The sequence below is a fragment of the Nyctibius grandis genome, chromosome 2 (assembly GCF_013368605.1).
Source record: "Nyctibius grandis isolate bNycGra1 chromosome 2, bNycGra1.pri, whole genome shotgun sequence".
Classification (NCBI taxonomy): domain Eukaryota; kingdom Metazoa; phylum Chordata; class Aves; order Nyctibiiformes; family Nyctibiidae; genus Nyctibius; species Nyctibius grandis.
In genome coordinates, this window is record NC_090659.1 from 5681237 (window position 1) to 5705512 (window position 24276).

Here is a 24276-nt window from a genome sequence, read left to right on the forward strand (position 1 = left end):
ACCAGTTCTATTCAATATATTCATTAATGACTTGGATGAGGGAATAGAGTGCACTGTCAGCAAGTTCGCTGATGACACCAAACTGGGAGGAGTGGCTGACACAATGGAAGGCTGCGCAGCCATTCAGAGAGACCTGGACAGGCTGGAGAGTTGGGCGGGGAGAAATTTAATGAAATATAACAAGGGCAAGTGTAGAGTCCTGCATCTGGGCAAGAACAACCCCATGTACCAGTACAAGTTGGAGGCAGACCTGTTGGAGAGCAGCGTAGGGGAAAGGGACCTGGGGGTCCTAGTGGACAGCAGGATGACCATGAGCCAGCAGTGTGCCCTTGTGGCCAAGAAGGCCAATGGCATCCTGGGGTGTATTAGAAGGGGTGTGGTTAGCAGGTAGAGAGAGGTTCTCCTCCCCCTCTACTCTGCCCTGGTGAGGCCGCATCTGGAATATTGTGTCCAGTTCTGGGCCCCTCAGTTCAAGAAGGACAGGGAACTGCTAGAGAGAGTCCAGCGCAGAGCCATGAAGACGATTAAGGGAGTGGAACATCTCCCTTATGAGGAGAGGCTGAGGGAGCTGGGTCTCTTTAGCTTGGAGAAGAGGAGACTGAGGGGTGACCTCATTAATGTTTATAAATATGTAAAGGGCAAGTGTCATGACGATGGAGCCAGGCTCTTCTCAGTGACATCCCTTGACAGGACAAGGGGCAATGGGTGCAAGCTGGAACACAGGAGGTTCCACATAAATATGAGGAAAAACTTCTTTACGGTGAGGGTGACTGAACACTGGCACAAGCTGCCCAGAGAGGTTGTGGAGTCTCCTTCTCTGGAGACATTCAAAACCCGCCTGGACGCGTTCCTGTGTGATATGGTCTAGGCAATCCTGCTCCGGCAGGCGGATTGGACTAGATGATCTTTTGAGGTCCCTTCCGATCCCTGACATTCTGTGATTCTGTGTACAGGCGACCACAGAGAGCCATGGAAGTTCAGAGTAGCAAAGTTAGACACAAAACTCCCATCTTTCAGAACAGCCTGGGCACTCGACTGAGAAGAATAAGTAGTAGGCAAGGCAGAGCAGCATATATCAGAAGAGGTATGGATGGTTGCTGCACAGGCACGAATGAACCACCCCTTCTTTTTCAGCATTGTGAGCTTCCACGTGTGTGTATTTCTTGGGCATCTCGTCTTTCTGCACCTGGGAATTTTGTTGGGATGAAATCTCAATACTGCATGCGTTTATCCAGAGTTTCCACATGCCCACCAGGCCTTTCAGATAGCCAAGCTGCTGAGCATCCAGAAATTCAGGATAGGTCAACTGCACACTGGGGAGGTGAACTGTATAGCATGCGTGCACTATGTCTAACGAATCCAAAAATTGTCAGACCTGCTGTGCATACGCTGTGCAGATGATCTGCATATGCACAGCATGCCCAGCATGCTCTAGAGGTGTCTGGTCTGCCCTGCATGCGCAGAACATCTCTATGGTGCAGGTGTATGTATTCCTGCCTGGGAAACAGGATGAACGTAGGGATTTTTTTGACACATTCTTGATGTATTTGTAGAGGAGGGAACAGCTGAATGCTTCAGTGCGGTAGACAAGGAAACGTAGGTATATTCATGTGTATGGAGGCTAGACTATCCCATTACATGCTACTTGTTTTACAGCAGCCACCTAAACAGTATAACTGGGGTCGGGGTCCTATTATACAAGACATTGTACATGCACATAGCGAAAAGGTGTTATTTCCCTGCTCCCCCCAAAAGCCCCCCACCATATAATCTAAACTAATAGAAGTGCAAGAAAGGGGCGGTGTAATTCCTGCTTGACAAATGTTGAGCCAAATAAAAGAAAGCTCTTAGTCTCCTAAAGCAGGACACAGGTGAATTTTAGACATCTGAGTGCAAATCATGATCCTGCAAAGCCTTGCCCAGCTGATGCCTGGTACTGGGGATGCCCAGACCCCTCAGGCCCACCAGATTTGACAGTGAGGCACTACGGTTTCAGCAGCTCTGCTCTGCACCTCTCTGGGAAAGCCTCCTGCTTCACAAGGCCAAGCACAACAGCAGCAACAGGAGGAGCCGGCCACGAAAAGCCTCTTTGCCTAAAGGAGCAAGCCTCCAGGATGGACTCTGTGCAAGCCCACAGAGAGGCTGATGATTCTTTTTAAGGTGCAGTTGTCCAGAGGGGTTAAAGCACCCATGGTGGCTATGGAAGACCCAGCCTGTGCTGCCTCCTCTGCCCCAGGGCTTTCCTGTCTGTGTCTCCTATGGACATGCTCCAGCTCCAGAGCTGCCGGCTGTTTTGGAGAGAGAGGACGTGCTCACCTCATCTGCCACGGGCGTTATGATTTTCTTAAAAGAGTTGTGGCTTCCCTGGGCACACATACACACCGGAGAGGAAGCACCCGCAGGAATCGCCAGCCTGGCTGTTTGGGGTTTCGGTGGAGAGGAGGGGAAAGTCCACACTCCAGTCCACTCCCAAGCAACCACTTCTGACTTCTACGTCATGTCTCTTTAACATAAAATTCATAAACAGGCGCTGGGCAAAGGGACCCATGTTTTCCTTCGTACATGGAGTGCCATGAGATCAATGAGATTAAACATGTGCTTACATGCTGTCCTGAATTGGGGCCATGAGGAGAGCAATGGGAAAGTAAACAGAAGAGAAATGTTATGGAAATGAAGGAAGAGGGAAAATCCACCCTGCCAAGAGCAGCAGCTCTCATCAGCTGCAAGAAGATATGGCCTCACCCCGAGCTGATTAGGCATTAGGAAGTCCAGGGACTGGAAAAGAAGACCAAGTCATCTTCATCGAGGTTCAAAAATGACCTGAAAGAGCGAGACTTGGAGCAGTGGAGAAAGGCTATCTATTGGGAGCAGGCCGTTCCCCGAGAAGGTAAGTTTGGCCCCGGGTTGTTTTTCCCCATTAGCAGAATGTGGGTACTTGAAGTGATCAGGCTTCAACCTGTGACAACCTGGAGAGGCTTTCGTTCTCCCTTAAAAGACTCAGAAGTCCTGAGCTGGATATGAGGCTCAGGAGATGCGTCAGAGCCTTGCTCTGGAGAGCATGCACAGCTACAGACCCTGCTGCCCTATGTCCCGTTGAGGATACAGCGGAAGATGAAGCTGGACGTGATGACCACTCTGCATATAATCAGTCTCTACTTTCAACAGGATTAGTGTGGCAGCCACCCTCTTCTGAGGACTCGTAGTTCCACGCTCCCAGCATTTGCCAAGGTGAGAGTCCTGCTGAGGACTCTGTGCCTGCCCCCGCTGCCTCCCGCAGCCTGCTCGCTCAGTGGGGTTGACTGACACCTTTGCCCAAGGCTTTGGTGAGAGCGCACTCTACCAACTCCCAAGTGCCTGATTGCAAATGGTTTGATTTGATTTTCCTGCCTGTCCAGTTCTAGACTGTAAGTTCTTCCCCCTTTTTATATTCTCCATGTTGCCTTCAGTTCTTTCACCCCAATGTCTTGGCACTGCCCTGCTCTTCCAGCTGGGGAATTTGTAAGAGTGTCTCTGATTTTGCAGCCTTCTCTCCTGACTTTGCTCTTCCCCTTCTCTTTTCTCCCCAGTCATTCTTGGTTGCAGTCTTCCTTCCCCGCTTGACCTCTGTTTCTCTTTCCTGGGAAGCACCTCATTTGCATCTGTCCTAGTATCCAAGCTACAAATTAGACCTGGTTAAAATTTCTCACAGTGAAACCCTGACTCGTATAAAACTTTTGAGTTTGAGGGGCTTGTAGGAGCTCTGTTTTTGGGAAGTGGCATTTCTGTTGAGCACTTGAGTTCAAAGATGTGCATTCTGCCTTCTGCTACAGGTTCACAAGATGACCTTGGGTAGGTCACTTCATCTGCCTGAATCTGTTTTACCACTTGTTAAATTTAGATAAAAATACTTGCCTGGGTTAATAAAATGTCTTTGAGATCATCGGACAAAAAAAAGCTATCCAAGTGGTGATTATGATGATTATTATAATTATTTTTATTAAACGAAACCAGCTGATGCTTGTGCAACACTCTTCTGGGCTCCGCAGACCTTTTCCGCTGAGACTCACAGAAGAAAACTTTTGTTGTCCCTGGACAGGGATGTGTTTTTTGAGATTGAGTTTTGTGGTTTCGTTATGAAACGTATGACAGTCGGTCATGTGGTTTGCTTTTTGGGCCGAGTGAACCCTGCTGAACCCAATACGTAAGGCAGCACAGAGTTTAATGATTCACGCCGGCTGTTTTGGTTTAGCTTTTGTTGGACAGAAAGTGTACAAACCTGAAATGTCCAGGGAACCCTCTGAGCTGAAGCCACCGAAAAAACTTTGCCCAAATCTCTGCGAGCCCAGACCCAACGTGGCCCCGCTGTTGGGCGAGACCCTTTTTAGGTGTCTCAGGTTGTCAGAGCCAGCCATGCCTGGAGACACCAAGACTTCCCTACTGCAGAACTAGGCTCCCTCGCCCCCGACATTCCAGTGCTGGGGGCTGCAAAAATTTTTGGGAGCTCACGAGGGCTCTTTTTTTATGATTCCTCTCCTCATCCTCCTCTCCTGCCTCCTGCCACCACATCGCCGTGAGGAGGGCTCGGGGCTGCGGGATGAAGCTGACCCCGAGGGCCCGGGGCTGGGTCTCCACCATCGGGCGTGCGAGGTTATTCGTGCGACTTTGGGGGAATCGGACAAACTCTCCCTCGGCCCCTCTGCGGGTAACGACCCCCGGGGAGCGGGAGCGCTGGAAGGCATCGTTAGCGGCGGCGCTTGGAGGGAGGGATGCGGCGGACTTGTGTTAGGTACTTCGCCGGTCTCCGCACGCCGGCTGAGGGAGGCGGGAGGCTGGCAACCCCCCACCCTCCCGGCGAGGCCCGGGCCCGGTTCGGCGGGGGGAAAGCGGGGCCGGCGCCTGCCATTTTGGCGGGGAGGCGGCGGGCGGCCTTGTCCCTGCCCCCGCGCCCCGGCGAGCGCGGCTGGGGGGGGTGAGGAGAGGCGGCGGCGAGGCCCGGCCCGCCCGCCTGTCACCGGAGTTGGGAGTTCGCATGGAGGAGGCCGGAGGAGGAGGAGGAGGAGGCGGGAGGAGGAGGAGGAGGGAGGGGGACGTCTTGTTTGTGGCTTGTCAGCAGCCGCTGGAGACAAGCCTCCATGTGTGAAAGCCGCTTGGCATGAATGCCTGGGCCGTACCAAGCGCCGCGGCGCCCGCGGGGGGAGGCCGCCCCGCCGCCCCGCCGCCCCGCGCAGACAATAGGCCCCGCAAGGGTTCCCCCTAAGTTGCCTTGATGCTGCCCTAGCGCCCGGCGAGCGCAGGCCGCGCCGCCGGCAGCCCCCCGCTCCCCGCCGCCGCCCCCCGACATGCCGCTCCGCGCCTTCGCCGCCTGAGGCAGGTAAGCGCCGGCCCCGCCGCCCAGCCCCGGCTCGGCGCTGCTCGGCCCCGCCGCCCCCGGGCAGCCTGCGCGCCGCGCTGCCGGCGGGGGGCCGATGGCTGGCGCCGCCGCCCCCGGGGCCGCCTCCCCGCCGCCGGCTCCCCCGGCTCGGCGCGGCTGCCAGCAGCGGGGGGCGGCGTGTGCGCGCCGGCGTGTGTGTGTGTGTGTGCGCGGGCGGGCGGCTGCGTGTGCCGCAGTCAGCCCCGGCGCGATGCCCGGCTCCCCCGGCCCGGCGCGGGGGCGGAAAGTTTCTCCGCGGTGGGTCGGCGGCCGCCCCCCCCCCCGGCGCCGTGCCTCAGTTTCCCCCCGTCGGCTGCGCGCAGGGAAGGGACCGCGATGGCCGGGGGGGGATCCCGGGACCGGCGCGGGGAGAAGAGAGCCGCGACCGAGCGCGGAAGGGACAAAAAGCTCCTTCCACCTGTTGGCTTCTGCCCCGGCGGCTTTAGGGGGGGCGGCGGGGGGGGGGTGGGCCGGGGCCCCCGCTGCCCTGCGCCGGGGTGAAGCCCCGCGGGAGCGGCCCGGGGGAGCGCGGAGAGCCGGGGTCTTTTGTCACTGCTCCATCCCCCGGCCTCCGGAGCCGGCCGGGGCCGGGAAGTCTGCCGCGGGGATGGGAGATGGTTTTTTTTCCCTCCTGGATGTTGGGAGATGAAATGAGGTGTATTTACAATTGCCGTTTATCAGCGAGTAAATATGTGGCTCGGCGGTGAGAGCAGCACTGTGAAGCCGTGCTTGCTTGCTGGAGGTTTTGTGGCTGTTAACCTGCTGTTGGTGAGGGGAGAGTGTGCAAGAGCGAAAAATAAAAAAAGGCAGAGGGGAGAGAAACCCCGAGCCTCACACCCGGCCTCGTTACAGCATCGGCACTGGGTCTGGTGAAAATTTGGAGGGTTATTTTTTCCTTTTGGCGTGAGGTGCAGAAAGCCTCCCGGTACGCTGGGTGTATCCTCGCGAGGTCTTTTAAGTTTGTCATCTGCCATCATTCAGGTTTCATTGATTCTAGTTGTTTTGTTAAAAAATAACCTACAAGAATCTGAGCTGCACGAATGTTCGTCATCCTCATGTCCTGACACAACCTAAGCGAGGCAGGAGCTGAAAGGGGGGGAAGAGAGTGAGGATATGTGCTTTCCCAGTCCAGGCTGGCAGGAGAGCATCATGTGTTGAAGAATATGAGCAGGAATGGGAGATGGGGGGAGGGAGTCTAAATTGTCCTGAGACCCCGTTCAATCCAGCAAGGAAGATGGAGGATCTTGCTGCTGCAAAAAAAATGTACGGCAGAAATCTCAGCCAGCTTCTCTCTGACTTGTTACCTCCCTTCAAAAAAAAAATAAATAAGCAGAAAAGGAATCAAAGCAAAACCCCATGATTTGCTGTAACGTTTTCCATGATACCTTTATCCTGCACGCTTTAGAGTCAGAGAGTCCAGTGATGGAGGGATGTGAGAAGCAGGGAGAAAGACTCTGAGGTTTATCGTCACAGGAGGGGGAGAAGTATCAGACCATGTTTGAAAGGAGACTTGTCAGGCGATGAGGTAGGGAGAAAAAATGCCTGTTCCAGGCAGCTGGACCTGGGGAGGAGGAGGTGGCTCTGGCACCTACGGTTCCAATGCTGGGTGGAAAACCTGCGGAGAGAGGATGTTGACGGATGGGGAGCAGGGAGGAAGGATGTCCAAGGAAGACCATGGACCAGCTCCTTGGAGGGCTTTAAAAAGAGGGGGAATTTTGAACTGAATCAGGACATAAGCAAGGACGGAGCATAGCTAAGCTGAATAGAATGTGGCAGGACTTTTCGGCATGGAAGAAAACGGAGGTTGAGTTTTCTGACTTGGCAGAGTTTGGGGCAGTTGGTAGGGGGAAGAGATCTTTGTAGCCAGCTCACGGGGTCATAGCGACTCGGGCAGGGATTGCAGCTGAGGGGATGGGGAGAGAGCTTATGGCTTGCTTTTTCCATAGGTGGTTTCTCTGGTAGAGGGACCTTCTGTTAAAATGCCTTTGTGAATTTCTGTTAATGATGTTGGAATCTGGCAACAGCAAAGACGAAATACCCGTCCCTGGTGAAAATATGTGTGGGGATGAAATAAAGCTTTTTCATCAGCGCTTCCGCACACCCTGACCCTCTGCACGCGTGGAAACAGCAAGTTTGTGCGAACACACCTGCTTGTGTAGCACATTTTTCCTCCTGAGGGGCAACGTGCACATATTGTAAGTGCGGTTCCTGCACAGACACGGCACAATTCTTGTGTTTTCCTCAGTTTACATAATAGCTTATTCTATCAGCCTGGTACTGGTAGTATTCGACAGCCAATTTCTCATCAGCACGAATTGTGATGTGAGGTGCAGGGCAGCAGAGACTTAAAACCAGTATGGGCCATGTTTTAGCTTTTCCATTCGCAACAGCGTTCCCGTGACAGAACAGGCACATACCACAGACATCGCGTGCACGAGCGGCGCCATAAAAACACGCAGAGGACTGATCTCGGGTCAAACGTACTCGAAGTCGCTCTTTGGGAAGAAGCTGAAGCAGCGCCTGCTCGTCACAGACAGAGCCCGCGTGCTGCTCCCGCACACGCAGACCACACGCGTGCGTGCTCCACCTTTCCTCTCCGGGCTCACCTGTTTGAATTCCAGCTGGGCTGGCAGCGCAGGGAAGTTTTTACACCCCCTTGGATGGGGATTTGATGCCCTTTCTGTTCCAGCTTGGCGCTGGATGGGCTTGAGCCACAAAAGCTTAACAACGGGGAACGCTAATGAGTCCCCGCTTGGCATGCTGAGAAGAAAGGCCAAGGGCTGAGCAGGCATAAAAACAGTGGCGTGGAGCCCCCCTGGCCAGGGCCCGAGCCCTGGCACGAAGGCTGGGGAGGGAGCGGAGTCTCTGGAGTCGGGAACAAGACGTCAGCACTGCAGCAAAGGCGCGAGAGGAGACCATGTTGGGGGGAGGAGAGCAGGCAGCTGTTTCCACATCATCTGAAAACTCAACCTGCTGTCAGGACAGAAGGGAGGCTTGTGCATATTTTATGTCACTTTTCTCCTTCTAGGACAAGCTGCTGATCTGATCAGCTACGCGCTTTAAAATCCTCGACGCACTGATCAGCAAGTATGACTCGAGGCCGATAACCGGCCTTGGCCTCCTGCCTCCGCTCCTTTGTGGACAGCGGGTTGCATCCCGTGCCGCCCTTCCCTGGAGAGCGCGTGCACAATTAAGCCCTGCACGCCGCTCCTCAACTCCGGCATGGGATGTGGCTAGCTGCATGGAGACGGGGACAGAAAATGGCAATGTGTCAGGGTTGGCGGGGGGGAGGCAGGGAGGGGAGTTGGCCGTTCCTTACGCTGTTTGCTGATGTCTAGAAGGAGACTAAATGGGTAAATCGGTTTTCCTTTGAACTGGTTGTGCGTTGCTCCAGTCACCTGGTCTCGCCTCTGAGATCTTCAGTGGCTGCTCAGGAGCTGGTGGGGCTGGCAGTAAACAAAGTGTATTTCACTCCTTCAGCCTGGATTTTGTGGCGTTGGGAGCTGTCAGACGAGAGGATTTCTCCTCAGCGGTTATTCAGTGCAGCTCCTGCATGGCAGAGCCACTCAAGCCACCGACATTGCTCCTACCCACTGGAGATGCGAGCACCACTGGTGCTCCCTGCCCTGCCCGTAAGGGTGCAGGCATCTTGAGCATCATAGCTTTGATAACAGTCTCGCACACACAAACACGTTATTCCTGTGCCCTGTAAGCAAACTCACTGACCTAGGACACCATTTTGGGACACACGGGGAAGCAAATATTTTTGCTATGTGATGCGAAGTTATGTACAGAACTGTTTGAGTTAACGTCATCCCTGCTTTATCCTTCACTTGTCCCGTTTGAGAAATGGCAGTCTCGGGCATGGAGGCCTCGTACACGGAGGTCTCGGTCACGGAGGCCTCGGACACGGAGGCCTCGGGCATGGAGGCCTCGGACATGGGGGTTTCAGTCACGGAGGCCTCGGGCATGGAGGCCTCGGTCACGGAGGCCTTGGTCACGGAGGCCTTGGTGACGGAGGCCTCGGACACGGAGGCCTCGGACACGGAGGTCTCGGACACGGAGGCCTCGGGCATGGAGGTTTAGGTCACGGAGGCCTCGGGCACGGAGGCCTCAGTCACGGAGGTCTCGGACACGGAGGCCTCGGGCACGGAGGTCTCGGTTGCGGAGGCCTCGGACATGGAGGTCTCGCAGAACTTGAGATGCTGACACTGATTTGATGGGCAGCCTTAGGCAAATTGCTTTAAAGCCCAGACTGATCTTCCTGCTGAAATCTGTAAAATGGGGGTAGTGCTTGCCCACCTCCCAGGGAAGGAGCGGCACACCGAATTGTTGCGTACAGTTGTGAAGTGCCGCGTGCTCCCGTGCAGGCAGCACAGCGGGCTCGCACACCATCGCACGAACAAAGCGTGCGGTTTTGCACCGAGCGTGACTCACGCTACGATAAATTTTGCTAGAAGTATGTGCGCGCTCGGCGCTCTGTTGGGCAGTGAATCCTGTTTTGTCCTTCCAGCAGAAAGCAGCGCAACTTGCCAGTGACACGGACTGTACATGTATTCCCATAACAACAATATTATAAACACATGGTAAAGCCGGTATAACAACTGCTGTCCGTGTCTCCGTGCAAAACAAGGAGCTGATTAACAAAAACGTGGGGCCGTCTGAGGCTGTATCTCCCCAGACTGTGATCTCATCAGCTTTCCCAAGCTAACCGCAACCTGGTCACTGCTCAGATTGTAAACTTGGGGTGGCGGTGGGGGGAGAGCAGTTTGCAGGAATGGCTTTTAGTGATTCAGTCCGCTTCCCTCTGACTCAGTACTGAACCATCCCTACGGAGGGTATTTGGGGATAGCACGCTTAGGACATCGTGCATCAGTTTAGTGCTTGGAAGAAGTTCTGCAGTACCTGGGCTCGCTTACAGCTGAGGTTTGTCTCGGCATCTTTTGTAAAAACAAAGCCCTAAAAGCTACTTCTGACTATTAAAGACACCATGGTAATTTTTGCCAAAAGAAGGGGCGGGAGGGGGTGGTCTTAGCCCTGGGCACTTTGCCAGGCTCGAGCTCAGGAAATTGCAGTCTATCTAGGTAAAACTCCCCTATAGTTTAAATGAAAAAAAGCCTTCATCTCTTACTGTCTTAAAGCGCTAGCGCGGTGTTTCTCTGGAGCCTTAAAACAGACGGTACGTTCTAGCTGGAGAGGTGGTTGCAGTTGCTTGCTGGCAGAAGAATTTTTTATGCAAAAACTGGGGCCTTTTTTGCATTTTTGAGATGCTTCTAATTGCAAAATGCTGTATACGTTTTAGGTTGTTGGAAGGCTCGGATGAATATGTGGATCAACACACAAATGTAAGTGCAAGGAAATATGCTGGTCTGTTGTTTGCGCAGGGGGCAGGCAGCTGCCAAATACATGTTTTTTCTGTAGCAGAAAAATAAGGACCAGTTTTTTAGTCTTGTGCGTGTGCATCTGGGGGCTGGATTTTGTATGTTTAGCAGCATTTGCTTTTGTAAGCTGCAGCTAAGGCACGTATCTGGCCGTGTGCAATTGCAGTAATGGAATGTGAAAATGCAACTACACACAGACCTGTAATCTTGCATGCAAAATACTGCTGGTCTAGTTCTCCAGGTACAAAAAATGGTCTGAGATTGTACTTGCCTTTTCATTTAACTGCGTTCACCTGCGCTTTTCAGGTGGCAGCTGTGTGTATGGAGTGCTGAATGATTATCCTTACTATTTTTGCTCCAAGAAGAAGGAGGAAATTAAATCATTACTGGTGATTGGGGTGGTACATGTGTCGTGGTAAGTGCAGGATGAAGTTGGGGGGGGGGAGTTACAGTGATAATTTCATAACTCTTTGAAATCCTGGGGAAATGCATGGGTGAAGAAGGGGAGTGAAGAGGTGAGCTTCTGTTCCTGCTGCAGACAAGGAGTATTGAACCATCGAGTTGGTCAGCGGTGTCAGGATCTGGCCTTGTCTTCTGCCAGATCCGGTACTTTCAGAGCCCCCAAAACAGAGCGTGCATTTGGGCACAGATGGATGCAGGGCTGAATATCAACACCGGTGAGGTTGTCCTTGGCTATTCCAGCCCAGAGCAGCACAGATCGAAGTGTGGAACAGGTTTCCTACTCCTCACTCAGCCGGTGCGTCTCAGCCCTGCCCTGGCGAGCTGGGGGCAGCTGGGGGGGACAGGGAATAGCTCACTTTCTCCACCACTTCACTCTCCGGCTTCTCTGGTGACAGCGGTGACAAAGGGCTGCTCGGCATTAGGCATTAGGTGATACAGATCTCTCTCAGCCCACTAAACCTGAGCCCAGCAGGCTTCTCACTAGCCCTCGGGGCTTGGGTGTCACTGTCCGCTCACTGCCTGGGGTGGCCTGGGACAGTCCCCCTGGAGACAGAAGGCTGCACCTTCTCCACAAGGTCCGGAAGCACGGACTTCTTCCTCCCGAAAACTGTGATTATATTTTGGGGTTGTTTCTTGCTATCCTGGGTCCTTGACTGCAGTCACTTCCATTTTGCATGCCGTTCGCTGTAACTGAATCTATCGATGTATATTTAATCCACTTGGCACCACGGTTTGTAACTAGGCACTGCTTCCCAGCCTTCTGTCACTTGTTTTCACAATTACCATCTTTAAATTAGGGTGGATGCGTGCCGCTCAGCTTTTCGCCCCATTGCTATACTGTCTTGGAGGACCTGTGCTTGACGGGCAGGTCCGCAGTCGGCACAGCTCCTGTCCTGTGATCTGAACGTCAGCCGGGTGTGTAGGACTTGGGTAATGGAAGCTAAGCCTCGTGGGTTCAATTCTCCTCTCTGCCACTGGTTTGCTGTGTGTGATCACGGGCAAGTCCTTTAACCTCAGATGGCCTCAGCTGATTTATCTACTCCAGAAAGGTGTTGTAATGCTTAATTATTGCCAGCTCTTCAGAAACCCCCAGGGGAAAAAAAAATACGTTTTATTCAGAAATGTCTGTGACCTCTCTGGCCTTTCTAAGCTGTCTTGGTGGTGTTAGGAGATATTCTCTTTCCTCCCTTAATAATGTTTCTTCAATTTTTCATTTGTACATTCACCCACTCCCTCAGATGCATGTAAAAATGCCAAGCTGTCTGAAGTCATGGGAATATTTTTATAAGCTTGACAGCCACGACAAACATTCCTCCTCGGCAATAAACAAACAAGGTACCCAACCTGCCATTAACATCAGTTTATAGCAGAGAGGCCTTCGTCACTCATTGATGAGGGAATCCGAGACAATTCCTGTGCTAGCAAGCCATAAAGTGGTGTTGTCTGAGGTCAGGAAAATACCGGATCCTTTGGGTTCCTGCGTGCAGTGTGTAACTGGGAAGCTCTGTTTGCCCGTGTGTGTATGGGAGTGCAGACAGGCACCAGGTATTTGGTTCGTTCAGGGCTCTTATGAGCTATATTGGGCTCAGGCATACGTGGTGTTGGGGGCTTGGTGTTTGCTTGTACGCACAGAAACCCTGTTTTCTGTAGTGGTGGTTGAAATATAAAGGTGGTACAAATTAAGCTGGATAAATATTAGACATTTAAAAAAACCCCTGCAGATGAAAGCTGTCAGTGAGCCCTGTCGCACAGCCTCCTGTGCACTTCACTTCTGTTTTCCTTGCAGCTGTCTGTAAGCTGGTAGGGTTGGCAAGTACCTGAACCCACACTGAAACATCTTCTCCCCATGGGTAATTCTCCACGTAAGCACTCAGACGTTGTTTTGGTGTGTTCTAGTTCAATTTGCTCTGAATGTGTCTAAATCCAGATCTCCAGAGACTTTGGTGTTGGTGAAAAAGAACAGGTGCTGCTCTTTTTCCTACGCTACTTTGGTTTAGCTCTCGTTCTTCTAGCAGGCCCCCTTCCTACCATCTTTGGGTAGTGGTCTCTCTCGTGTGTGCTCAGGGGAAGAAAGTCAAGACTGTTCTTCACCTGTATCTTTGATGGAAGACTAAGTAGGGAGCTAAGCCCCTTTCTACCATCTCACTGCCTTTCTCTCTCTGCGCCTTAGTTCCTCTGTTCTTAAAATGAGGATGACAACTCTTCACTCTGCTTTTGGAAAACCTTTGAAAGCTAAGGAGAAAAATGTGCAGGGTTTTCTTCTTCCTTGGTGGGGAGACCATAAATCTCCTCTCCCTCTCCCTCTCCCTCTCCCTCTCCCTCTCCCTCTCCCTCTCCCTCTCCCTCTTCCTCTCCCTCTCCCTCTCCCTCTCCCTCTCCTCTCCTTTCCTCTCCTCCTTATTATATTCTGTCCCTCTAGGTCTCCTCTACTTCCACTGCTCCTGCAATCTGTCTCACTCTGCTGTTTCCACATCCCCTTCTATTTGCAGCTCCCTTCCTTCTGTTCATGTCATTTTCTTCTCTCACCCTTATCTTCTACCCTCCCCCACTATCCATGCACTGCACGCTCTTCCTATCGCCTCTCTCTAGTTTATTCCTCAGATTCCTCCCTTGCACGTCTCTCTGCTGTGGACCCCTTTTTGTTGTCTCTGGCTGTGTGTCCCTGCAGCCTGGCTGGCCAGGGCCGGAGCGAGAAGAACAGGGCATGGGATTGGCCAGACAGCCCCCCGCCGTGGCCATGGCCAGGCCACTGGCCAGGCATGGTGGAGCTTGCCCTCTGATGGAACCAGGTGAGACTCCCTCTGCTCGTGTGCCACCGGCTTTGGACGGGGCTGCCTCGGGTCTTGTTCTGAGCTGCAGCACAGTTGTCACTTCAGTGTCTGCGTGCTTTATTTCTCCCTGGGAGCCTGATGAAGTCTGTAGTCTCAAATTTCATCTCCTGATGTCACCTTACCTCCTTGGACATGGCCTCGTGACTTGCTCTGGTCCTGGCCCATTGTGCTACTCCCATTCCCCCAACTTCTCCCTGGCTCTAGACACTCTGCCCTGAAAACGTGGATTGTGTTCTGCCTGCCTGGAGACATCTGTGGTTGTCCGGAGGAGGTTGACTGTCCCGCTGCGTTGCTCCCAGCTGAGTTCAGGGTCCCATGCTCTGCCAGTGAAAGCCGTGATGGAAGGGGGAGAGGACTAGTGCCAAAGGTCTGGAGAGGCCTCTGCTTCTTGTTGGAGAGTTGCATTGAGCCAGCAAGCCAGCGCCCAGCAGGTCGGGACAGCTGTGCTCTCTTCCTGGGAGACCTGTGCTTAGCAGGGGAAGAGAGTTGCTCTTTGGATGGCTAAGGGGCAGCAGGGTCACAGTGTTAGGGAGAAGCCCTCTCCCATCTGCCCAAGAGAGCCACCTGATCCCATGCAGAGGCTATCCCACTATCTGACGGGGGATAGAGTTTCCTCCAAGTCAGATGGAGTGGATGCAGCCTATTTAACCACCTCCCTGCAGGGACAGGATTTTGGCTGCAAGGATCCTGGCCAGCAGCAACAGTTGAAAAGTGGTGGCTTTTTGGCCTCCCACAACAGGGACATGTGGCAGGGAGAAGTCCTTTCCTCAGGGCAGGGAGAAGCGGCTGCAGCTAGGCTGATGGGAGAGCCAGCCAAATGAGGGCTCATCAGGTGTTCCTGACAGCAAGGCACAAAGAGGTCATGCAGATGGCCATGCGCTGAAGTTCATCCAGTGTCCTACAGGACAGGGCATGGTGACTTTCGGGCCTCCAGTGGAGTTTAGCTCCATTTCTGGGTAGCACCACATTTGCCCGTGCCAGGCATGTCTCAGTTGCAGGCTCATCAAACTCACGAGCCTCAGCTCTCCTAACCAGAGAATTCCCAATTTCTCCCTTCTGTCTCTGCAACAGACTGACCCTTGCTTAGCATGCCGAGATGGTGTCCCTCACGCTCCATGCAACGTACCATACACCTTTTCCCATTTTTCCCACAGCTGTTTCTCTCTCTCTCCATACCTGCTTCACCTGTTCTACCTGCTCTTTCCCTCCCGCTCTGCCTCTGGGCTAGGTCTCTCTCCAGACTCTTTCCAAAATGGTGTTCCTCTGCCTCATTTGCCTTCCCAGCTGGCTTCCTTGTCTCTCTGGTCACGCTGTGAGCTGGCAGCAGCTAGGGGAGAAGGACCGTTGCAAGAGCAAGGAAAGGACCAGAAGGTGTCTGGGAGAGCAGAGGGGGAAGGCAGAGTATTACTAGATCAACGTCCATTGTTTGCTGGTGTCTTTGGCCTCTCCCAGGTATGTGCTGTTAGCAATGAGGCAGAAGCCCCCTTCGCTGAGAAGAGTGATTGTCCCATTGCTTCTACTTGACTGGCGGAGTCACCATCTCTGGATGTGTTTAAGAAAAGACCGGACATGGCACTTAGTGCCATGGTCTAGTTGACAGGGTGGTGTCAGGGCAATGGTTGGACTTGATGATCCCAGAGGTCTCTTCCAACCTGGTAGATTCTGTGATTCTGTGATTCTGTGACTATTGGCAAGCTCCTCAAAGGTTAATGAAGTCATTCACCTCAAAAGGAAGAAGCATGTCTTCCTGTGCTTTGCATAAATTAATCTCAGAGATCATGGAGCAGCCCACGTACAGGGCACGGGACACGCAGCTATGTCCTTGAGTATCATGTAGGTGACACTGTCCACTGCAGTCCCCGAGATCAGCTTAGGTTAGAACTTAGGTAAAAAGCTGTCGCATCCCCACCCATCTTCATTCATGTTTCATGGCATCTTATGGGGACTGGAGAGGAGGTACCCAGGGCTGCCCGCAGGCCTCCCCTTCCTCCCGTTGTGGTGGATCCTTGTTTCCCACAGATCCTCTTTAGAAAATGCCCTGCATCAGATTTCATTCCCACTGGATTTTTACTGTCTGAGAAGTACAGAAAAAGAAATTATTCAATTGGTTTTGAATCACATGAGTGGGAGCAGGAACCAACCCCAGAAGATAAGTGTTGTGACCTTTGCTGCACTCAGATAACTGAAAATAATAACAAATAAATACATCTTATTTCTAAACCCTAGACTTAGGGATGTGTCCCTGCCTTATGCAACGAGAGCATGAGCCAGGGCTCTTGGGAGGGTTGAGGATACGAAGCTGGCAGCTGCCTGCAGTGAGCAGCAGCCCCTTTTCTTTCCTTTTGGAAAAGCAGCCGGTACCAACCCAGATATTTAGGATGGGAGGGGACAGGGCCGGTGTCCCCGCTCTCCTGCCATCTTGCTGCTGGGACTTTGGATGTTTTCCTGTGGCTGGCACTGCAGGAGAACAAGAGTTTGATTATTTCTGGCCTGTGTTCTGTTTCCTTGCACTTTCTGCCTCATCTTTTCACATATAGGGTTGGCCATATAGGGCCATACAGGGCTGGCCACCAACTGGACCTCTGCATGTAGGCAGACCCTGAATGGGAGTAGGGGATTTGCTCTGAAAACGTGTGTTAAACCTCCCAGATTGGTGGGTTGAAAGGGGACATCCTGGCTGGAAAGGGACATACTGAACTGTGACTCACAGCAAGCTCCCCAGGACTGGATCTCAGGTCACTGACTCAAACCTCCATCATCCCCTGCAGATGCCCTGGGGAGGTCCTTCTGAGATGGCCTCTCTTTGCAGGCCACTGGTGACAGTAACTATTTGTACACTGCATACTGAAGTGCTGATATGGGACTGGGGACCCGTTGTGCAGTGTGCTGTCCAGACAGCGGAAAGAGACAGTCCCTGTGCTGAAGGACTTGTTGTAGTCCCAAATGAGAGTATTCATGGTGCTTTCTGTAGTGGTTGTGACTTGGTGTTCCTCCACCAGGATGTTGCTTCCCTTCCCTCCTCTGTTACGGAGGGAGCTTGTTTGCTTGGTTTGTGCCATCCAAACCACCGTCCACTGAAGAGGCGCCTGTATGCGGAGCTTGGGGAGGATGTTAGGAGGTTTCTGGCACTCTGTCAGTGTAAAGCGTCTTATTTGTTAGAGTCTGATGCCCGGTTGGGATGCACTTCTGCTCTAAAGCTCCTGAATTCCTCCCTTTTAACGCTAAAGATGCCATTCAGAGCGGCCCAATGTGTGCTTCTGCTGAGCACTGCCCTGATCATCTATCATCTACCACTGCCTTGCTCGGACTTGGCGTTCAGTGATTTTGTTTCCATTAGAAGATCTCCTCTGACTTACCCCTTCCTGCAGGTGTTCCAGCAGATGATACCCAAATAAATACGGTTCAGGGGGCCGTGGGCTACTGTATGGGAGCGTATGGAAGCACGTGCGTTTTGCACATGCAACCTGATACGTGTATGGACGCTTGCATTCGTGTCTGCTAGTATAATTGGGGTGGAGGAGGTAGCAGCAAGGGCCTTGGCAGCTGGGAAGAAAGGAATGAGGCTTGCCAGGGGAGGGAGGAGAGAGTTTGATAGCTGAGATGAGGATTGGGTAACAACTGGAGGGGGAGATCAGATTTAGGATCCGAGTTGCTCACTTAAGAAAACAGGAGAAGTAGTGGTACGTTGTTTATTGGGGATTGTGTTATTCCTGTGCATTATTTATTAATCTTCTGCTAATGGTACTGCATAAAGAAGTGGCACTTGTACAGAAATTTCAGAGACAGCTGGAGGATCAGTTCCAGGAGGTATTGTAACCAGGTCAGGTTGGTGGAGGGAATCCTGCTGGGCTCAGTTTTGACAGGCTTTGGAAAAGAGATTGTTCGGGAGGCATTTGGAGGGGAGAAGCAGGGGTGCCTGTGACTCACCAGGGAACAATGATCGCTGGGAGGATAAAGGGACAGGCTGGAAGAAGACCTGCAGACAATGGTGAATTCCTGGTTTTAGCAGCTTCAGGATTCCAGCCTGAAGTACAAGAAAGCATAAAAAAAATGAAGTGTTTAGGAGGAAGCTTTAGGAGTAATAAAGGCAGCTGGTGAGAGAAGCCAAAAGTAAAGAGAAAGCAGATTTTACTCCATGCTGCGCCTTGAAGCAGATCCTGAAAGGCTTGAATTTGGGGCAGGAGTCAGAAGAAGGGATGTACAGAAAGAGATGGCCTGTGGAGTGAACGTGACCGAACCATTCTTGACTTACCTGTACTGTCCATTAGCACAGACGTGCCGGGTTGCAGCCTCAGCAGACGTGACAGGCTAAGCAGAGGTGTTGAGGTGCTCTGACCACCCAGGGACAGGAGGCCATGTAGGTTTGTAAAGTTCGTAGTGCAGACGGGTGGATGCCAGGATGGGTGCTCCCAGCCAGTTCTTGGATACGAGTCCTCCCTTGCATTTGAAAGATGTCACAGAATCACAGAATCACAGAATCAATCAGGTTGGAAGAGATGTCCAGTCACTTTGAGAGATGGGACTGGTATTTTGGCAGGTGGCATTCTTCTTTCACTCAGCAAACACTGCAGGAGGAAATCACGCTACTGGCGCAAACCATCTTTGGGTGAGAAGCAACAGCTGAAATCCTGGCCGACTCATAGTCCCCAAAATACACAGACAAAAACGCAGTGCTCAGAGGTTTTGTTTTTAAGCTTTGTTTTACCCACCAGCTCAGCCACGTCAACGTTAGGCAGGGAACACCCTACTTATTGACTGCGACCGTTTCCATAAGCCAAGGGCAGGTCTAAATGATCATTGCCTTGGTGTCTCTTCTACCTGAGAACCTCAGCACTGAGCTGGGGCAGAAATTTTGGGGTTGGAGGGGAGGAGGAGAAGCTGCAACACAAACACATCTTCATGGGCTGTCCTTTATTTTTCTGACTGCAGTGTGAAGCCAACTTCGTTAGACTTGGGGAATCTTGTAGCACAGACGGGCTTTGCGAGGAGCTCTATTAGCTAAAGTCAGCCTCTTCCCTCAGCCATCACATACAGCACAGCTGAGCCACTGTTACTAAACGGTGATGAGACATAAAGATGTAATCTCTAATTATATGCAGCATCGATGCAAATCATGCAACAAGTACATATGGCTATCGGTGTGTTTAAGAATTTTTTTTTTTAAGTTATTGGAAGTCTTACCACTGCACAGCACCCTCCAGCAAACCTCCTTATTCTGTGCAGCGGTTGTGGTGGTATAAGTAGTGCTAAGGGCACTGAGAGGTTGTAACCATAACTGTGTGAGAGTGGCCTGCAGGTTTTGAATGAACCAGGCCGTGATGGGACACAGCTCTGTTAATCCCCTGTGTCTTGGTGATGACTTGGGCCAACCAACTGAAATGCCTTCAGAGAGCATTTCTCTACCTGGGAAGAATCTGAGATCATCTGAGATCTGGGACTTGAGTTTTAACAGGGCTTATCCATTGGGGTGGGACAGTCCATTTCAAAAGCAAAGTGCTGATGAGTCCAGGAATGATAAAATCACCCCTGGATTTTTTTTTGTGTGCGTGAACTCCTAGAAGTCATCTATGTTGGTATAAATGAGATCATTTGGCCTAATTAGTTCCAAGCTTAATTAGCAGTAATTATCCCAACATGGGAGTAATACCCGAGTAGGAAGTACTGAGTCCTCGATTAGATAGATCTCTAATTGGTGTTACAATATTGTAATTAAAGCACGCTTATACGCCTCTGCCTCTGCAAGTGATTTGTTTTATGTCTGATTAAACAGGGAGTCCGGCAGCCTCCAGGAGGCCAGGACATCACCACTGATTGAACCAGTGTATTACTCTTTGTAAGAGGAAAGAAATGATGAATCACATATACTAGGAGACACTGTGGGCCAAATTAATCCTTTGAGTAATTGCTGCTGGAGTTAGGGAAATTACACCAGGGGTGAATTTGGCCACAAGTGCATAAGCTCTATCTGTATATCACACCGTTAAACAAATACTTATTTGAATGTGCAGTCTGGCAATGACACCATCAGGTAATGTAATCTGCATTTGCGATCACTCGATTGCACAGGTGAGTTTCTTTGGCTACTGGGTGATGGTTGTTAGATTGCACATTCTGCTCAAATTTTGCAGGAGGTGGTGCCGTGTGTCCCACGATGCGCTGCACCCCGAAGCAGTCGGCAGAGATGGCTGCAGCATCCTCTGCTTGTCGGGGTGAGACCCTAAAGGTACCGCTAGCATCACCAGCAGCACCTTGCAGATGGAGAAGATGGACAGATAAAGAGTCCTCTTCCAGCGTCATTACCTCTAATGTCACCTGTCTGACCCTCCCTAGCAGAAGACACTGCAGAAGAGCAGGTGAACAGACGTCTTTTGAATAAGTTTAAGAAAAAGAGAGCGAAACGGGAACTTTCTGAAATTAGTCATCTTCAAAACATGAAAGCTTCCTATGTCTTTTTAAGAAACCACCTCCTTAGAAGTTGGCAAGTGTGCTGCTTTATTACTTATCTGTTCGCTACATGAGTGGGCGACTGTACTTCCTGATTTGGTTCTTCAATATAGAGAGATCATCAGCATAGGTCTGTAGAGGACAGTAACTCCTCGCCTACGGAAAGTAGCAAATAGGAATAAGGATGCGTGTATCTTCTGGCTGTCACAAAGGATTTCAAAGCACGTTTGAGTCATATCCGAAGTAAGATGTCAGCTTATTCCCATTTTACAGCTGCAGAAACTGAGGCACAAACCAGTTAGCTCTCTTGCTCTAGCTCATGGAGCTGGTGTGTATGGCAGCACCAGGAATGCGGTGCAGACCTCATCACCTTCTTCTTCACCCACAAAACCATCTTACTTTTCAAGGGGGAGAGTCCAAAAGGAGGGAGACTACTTGAGCAAGGAAATAAAATACACAAAATTCTGTTAAAGCAGTATTAGGGATAAGAATTTAAACAGCCCATATACGGGAATTCAGAGCAAGGGTTTCCATAGCAGCATTGCTTGGCCATATTGTGTATACACTATTTTGCATTGCTCTCATGATGTCAAAGGCATATTCTAATATCTGTGCGTGCAATATGTCTGAATCAGAGCTGCTATGAAACTTAAGGCTGAATTACACCACGGAGGCATATTCTCGTGCGGTGCTGGGAGGAGATGATAGAACTAGGTTTTGTTAGGCTTTTCCTCCAGTGATACATTTTTCGTAGAAAATTGCTGATTTGCCAAAACTGTTGCTATTTTCGGGAAAAGTTGATTCTAGTTTCGTGTCCCATCTTGAAAAAAAAATGGAGAAAAGTTTTGAAGCTGACAAAATGAAGTGCTTCAAGAAGGTAAAATGAAATCTTGTGTTTAATTCATTTGGGTATCAGAAGGTTAAGCCTTTGGACCAGGAGGGTTTTGGGTGGGAGCCGCTGTCTCTCGCATCGTTAAACCTTCCTTCAGCAGATTATGGGATCTCAGTGAGGAGGGAGCTGCCACCTCTCCCTAATTGATGCTCCACACTAGGGATAATGGGGCCTGTCCTTCTCACCTCCAGATGCATGGGCAAAGGGCCTCTTCCATGGCAGCACAGCTCTTCGCTGCACTCTCCCCCCTCCGCCCCCTGCTTTCAGCACCTCGTCCATGCTCTGAAGCTCTTTGGGGGAGAAGGAGGGATGTTGCACACCGGGCTGGGAAGGAGTGCTCGCACTCATGGAAAAGCCCTGTGAGCTGGTTTGGTGTCACTATTCCTGCTGGCAGCAACGTCTCCTCACTGCCAGCGTTCCCAAATGGTGGTGTAGCCTGTATGCCAACGTCTCCTTTCTCCCTGCTCCCTCCTGTTGCAATTGCTAATTTCTGTGCCTGTGCCTGAAGAGCTGCAGTTTAGACTTGCTTTGCTGTGCATTGAAGCCATTCTTGTTTAGGAAAGAAACTGCCAAAGGGGTGTGGGAGAGAGGAAAAAAGGAGGAGAGCTTATTTTTCCTCTGTGGCAGTGACGGATGCTGGGTATTAGAGAGAGACAAGCTGACAAACATCTGAATGAGTGGAAGAGACTCCTAACCCAAAGGGAGGAGTTGTGGTTTAGGTTAAAGCCACAGAGGAAGTGAAGGAGGTTACCACTTTCCTGTCTGTGGGCAGGAGGTTCTCCTTGTGCTTATTTGAAGGCTTCGCTCTAGCTCATTCTTCCCTAGGAACATCCTCATCTGTGTACTTCTTGAAAAGCATTCGATCTGGCGTCTGATCTTGGGAGTGCCAAACATCCCCTTTATCTGCAGAAGTCAGCAGGAGCTGGGAGTTAAAGAACTGGGAATCACAGTCTAATTTATGGAGCCAGATATTCTAAAGCGTCTTGTTAAGCCATGTGGCTTGTTTGGTGCTAGAGCATGTCGTGCATTTCTCCTTGCCCCTTCCTCTTGCTGATTCCACACGGATTTTTTGTGGTAAATATTCGTACCTCCGGGGCCTGCTGGCTTCCCACAGGTCTCACTTCTCTCTTCTTCCCGAGTGACTGGCACATTGCGTAGCCATCCTGCCTGCACCTAGCAGTCACTGATACAGAGCAGATTCTGAATGCCCTTGGGTTCCTACCAGCACAGCCTGTGATCAGGATTTTCCTTGATTTTCACTGCGTGCTTTCCTTTTAATAGGTCAGAGGCTCTAGCTGTATGCGGTTGAGAAGTTTGTTGTCTCTGCTCTATAGCTTCACTCTTCATCTGCGAGGAGAGAGTGAGCGGTTAACCCTGGTGTGCTGCAGAAGGCGTGCCAGGAGGGAGATGAAAGAGTACAGGATCGCTCTTACAAGGGAGCGAGCCTTATCCTGAGTGTGAGGAGCTCTGGCGTGCAAGCAGGCTATCTTAGCCCCAGCTATCAACTGGCGACTGCACAGTTAGAACCAGTCAGTGACAGTGACTTTAGTATGTGCCGCCAGTGCCTTCTGATCACTGCGTGCTACCCTACATGAAAAGAACATCTGAAAGGTGCTCCCTGAAGAGCCATTGTGTGGTCTCTAACCTTCCATTAACAGCTCACCTTAGCCCTAACCCTGGCCTCGGGATGCAGCAGAATCATTTCGTTTACCAGGTGTGAAAATCATATTTTGCCACGTGAGGATGATTGCTCTATCAGGTGTATTACAGTATCTGTTTTGTTTTTTTTTTTAAGAAAGGCTTTGTTAGAACTACAAGATATCATTAAAGATTGATATGTGGCAAATGTGTCCTTTTTTGCAGAGCGTTTTCTTTTAGAGACCTTCACGGTATTGATTTCAAGTAGATTTTCCTCCTCTGTTTTAAAACATTTCCTTTGCCTACGGATTTTCATCATTAGTCACTGGATCTGTGTGCAGCACGTTCTCCAGACTATACTATCAAGCCAAAGTCCCTTATTGCTGGCCTTCAGGGGCCCCTTCTGAAGCTGGAAAGACCATTCATGTGCTGTGTTCACTCAGTCCTGAGCAACTACCCAGCATTACGTCCTTCTTACTCCACAGTGTGTGCTGTCATCTGAGCCACGGGTATGCTTTCAGCGTGTGCCAGTGGGTCCCAAACCTAGTCTGGCAACAGCCTCGAGCTGTCCCTTGCTTGGAGGGAGCGGTGTTTGTTCGGATGTTGTAGATGTAAAGGGAAAACAAGCTGTGTGATGGGGAAGTGAAGAAACTGGAGTGGTAAGCAGCTGAAATTGTAAGGTCATTTGGTTTTGGTATCAGCATTTTGTTGCTCAAACTCATCTTTGTGGCCATTAGAGTGGGGTGCGGGGTTTCTTTTTGGAGAGGGCAGAGGACTCAGCAGGGAGGCTGGGAGTGCCGACGCAGCGCAGAGCCTAGAGGAGTGAGGTACCGCTGCCCTGTCAAAGGGGAAGGGCCCGTGAGGAGCAGCCTGAGGTCCGCCAGCCATCGCTGGGCCTCAGGAGGAGGCCCTGGGATCCATGTTCTGCTGGTGGGAGAAAGAGCTCTGTGACAGCCAGCTGAAGGTGTGGGTTCAGCCATCTTTTGGTGGATGGTATGTGTGAGACATTGAAGACTTGGATTCAGACCTTAAAGCATCTGGCTTAGAGTATTTGGCTTTGTTTGCTGGAGTGTTATAGCCTGAGGGCTGCAGAAAGCGCAGCTTTATTGAAATCATTGGAGTTGTGCTTGCTTATGGCAGCAGGGAGATGGGGACATGTTTTTTTGGAGTGTGTTGCTAGTAACATAAACCCTTTTCTTTGGGAGATGCTTTGTAAGGATGGCTCGAATAAGTGCCTGG

The 24276-nt window shown here is 51.3% G+C and overlaps 1 protein-coding gene across 1 annotated transcript in view; it reads left to right on the top strand.

Annotated features, from left to right (window-relative positions):
* The first annotated feature begins 5272 nt into the window (after positions 1-5272).
* BCL9 (BCL9 transcription coactivator) overlaps positions 5273-24276 on the top strand; it is a 64743-nt gene continuing 45739 nt past the window's right edge. Inside the window, exon 1 of the mRNA XM_068395165.1 lies at positions 5273-5350. The gene's annotated coding sequence lies outside the window, so the exon portion shown is untranslated. The remainder of the gene's footprint in view (positions 5351-24276) is intronic.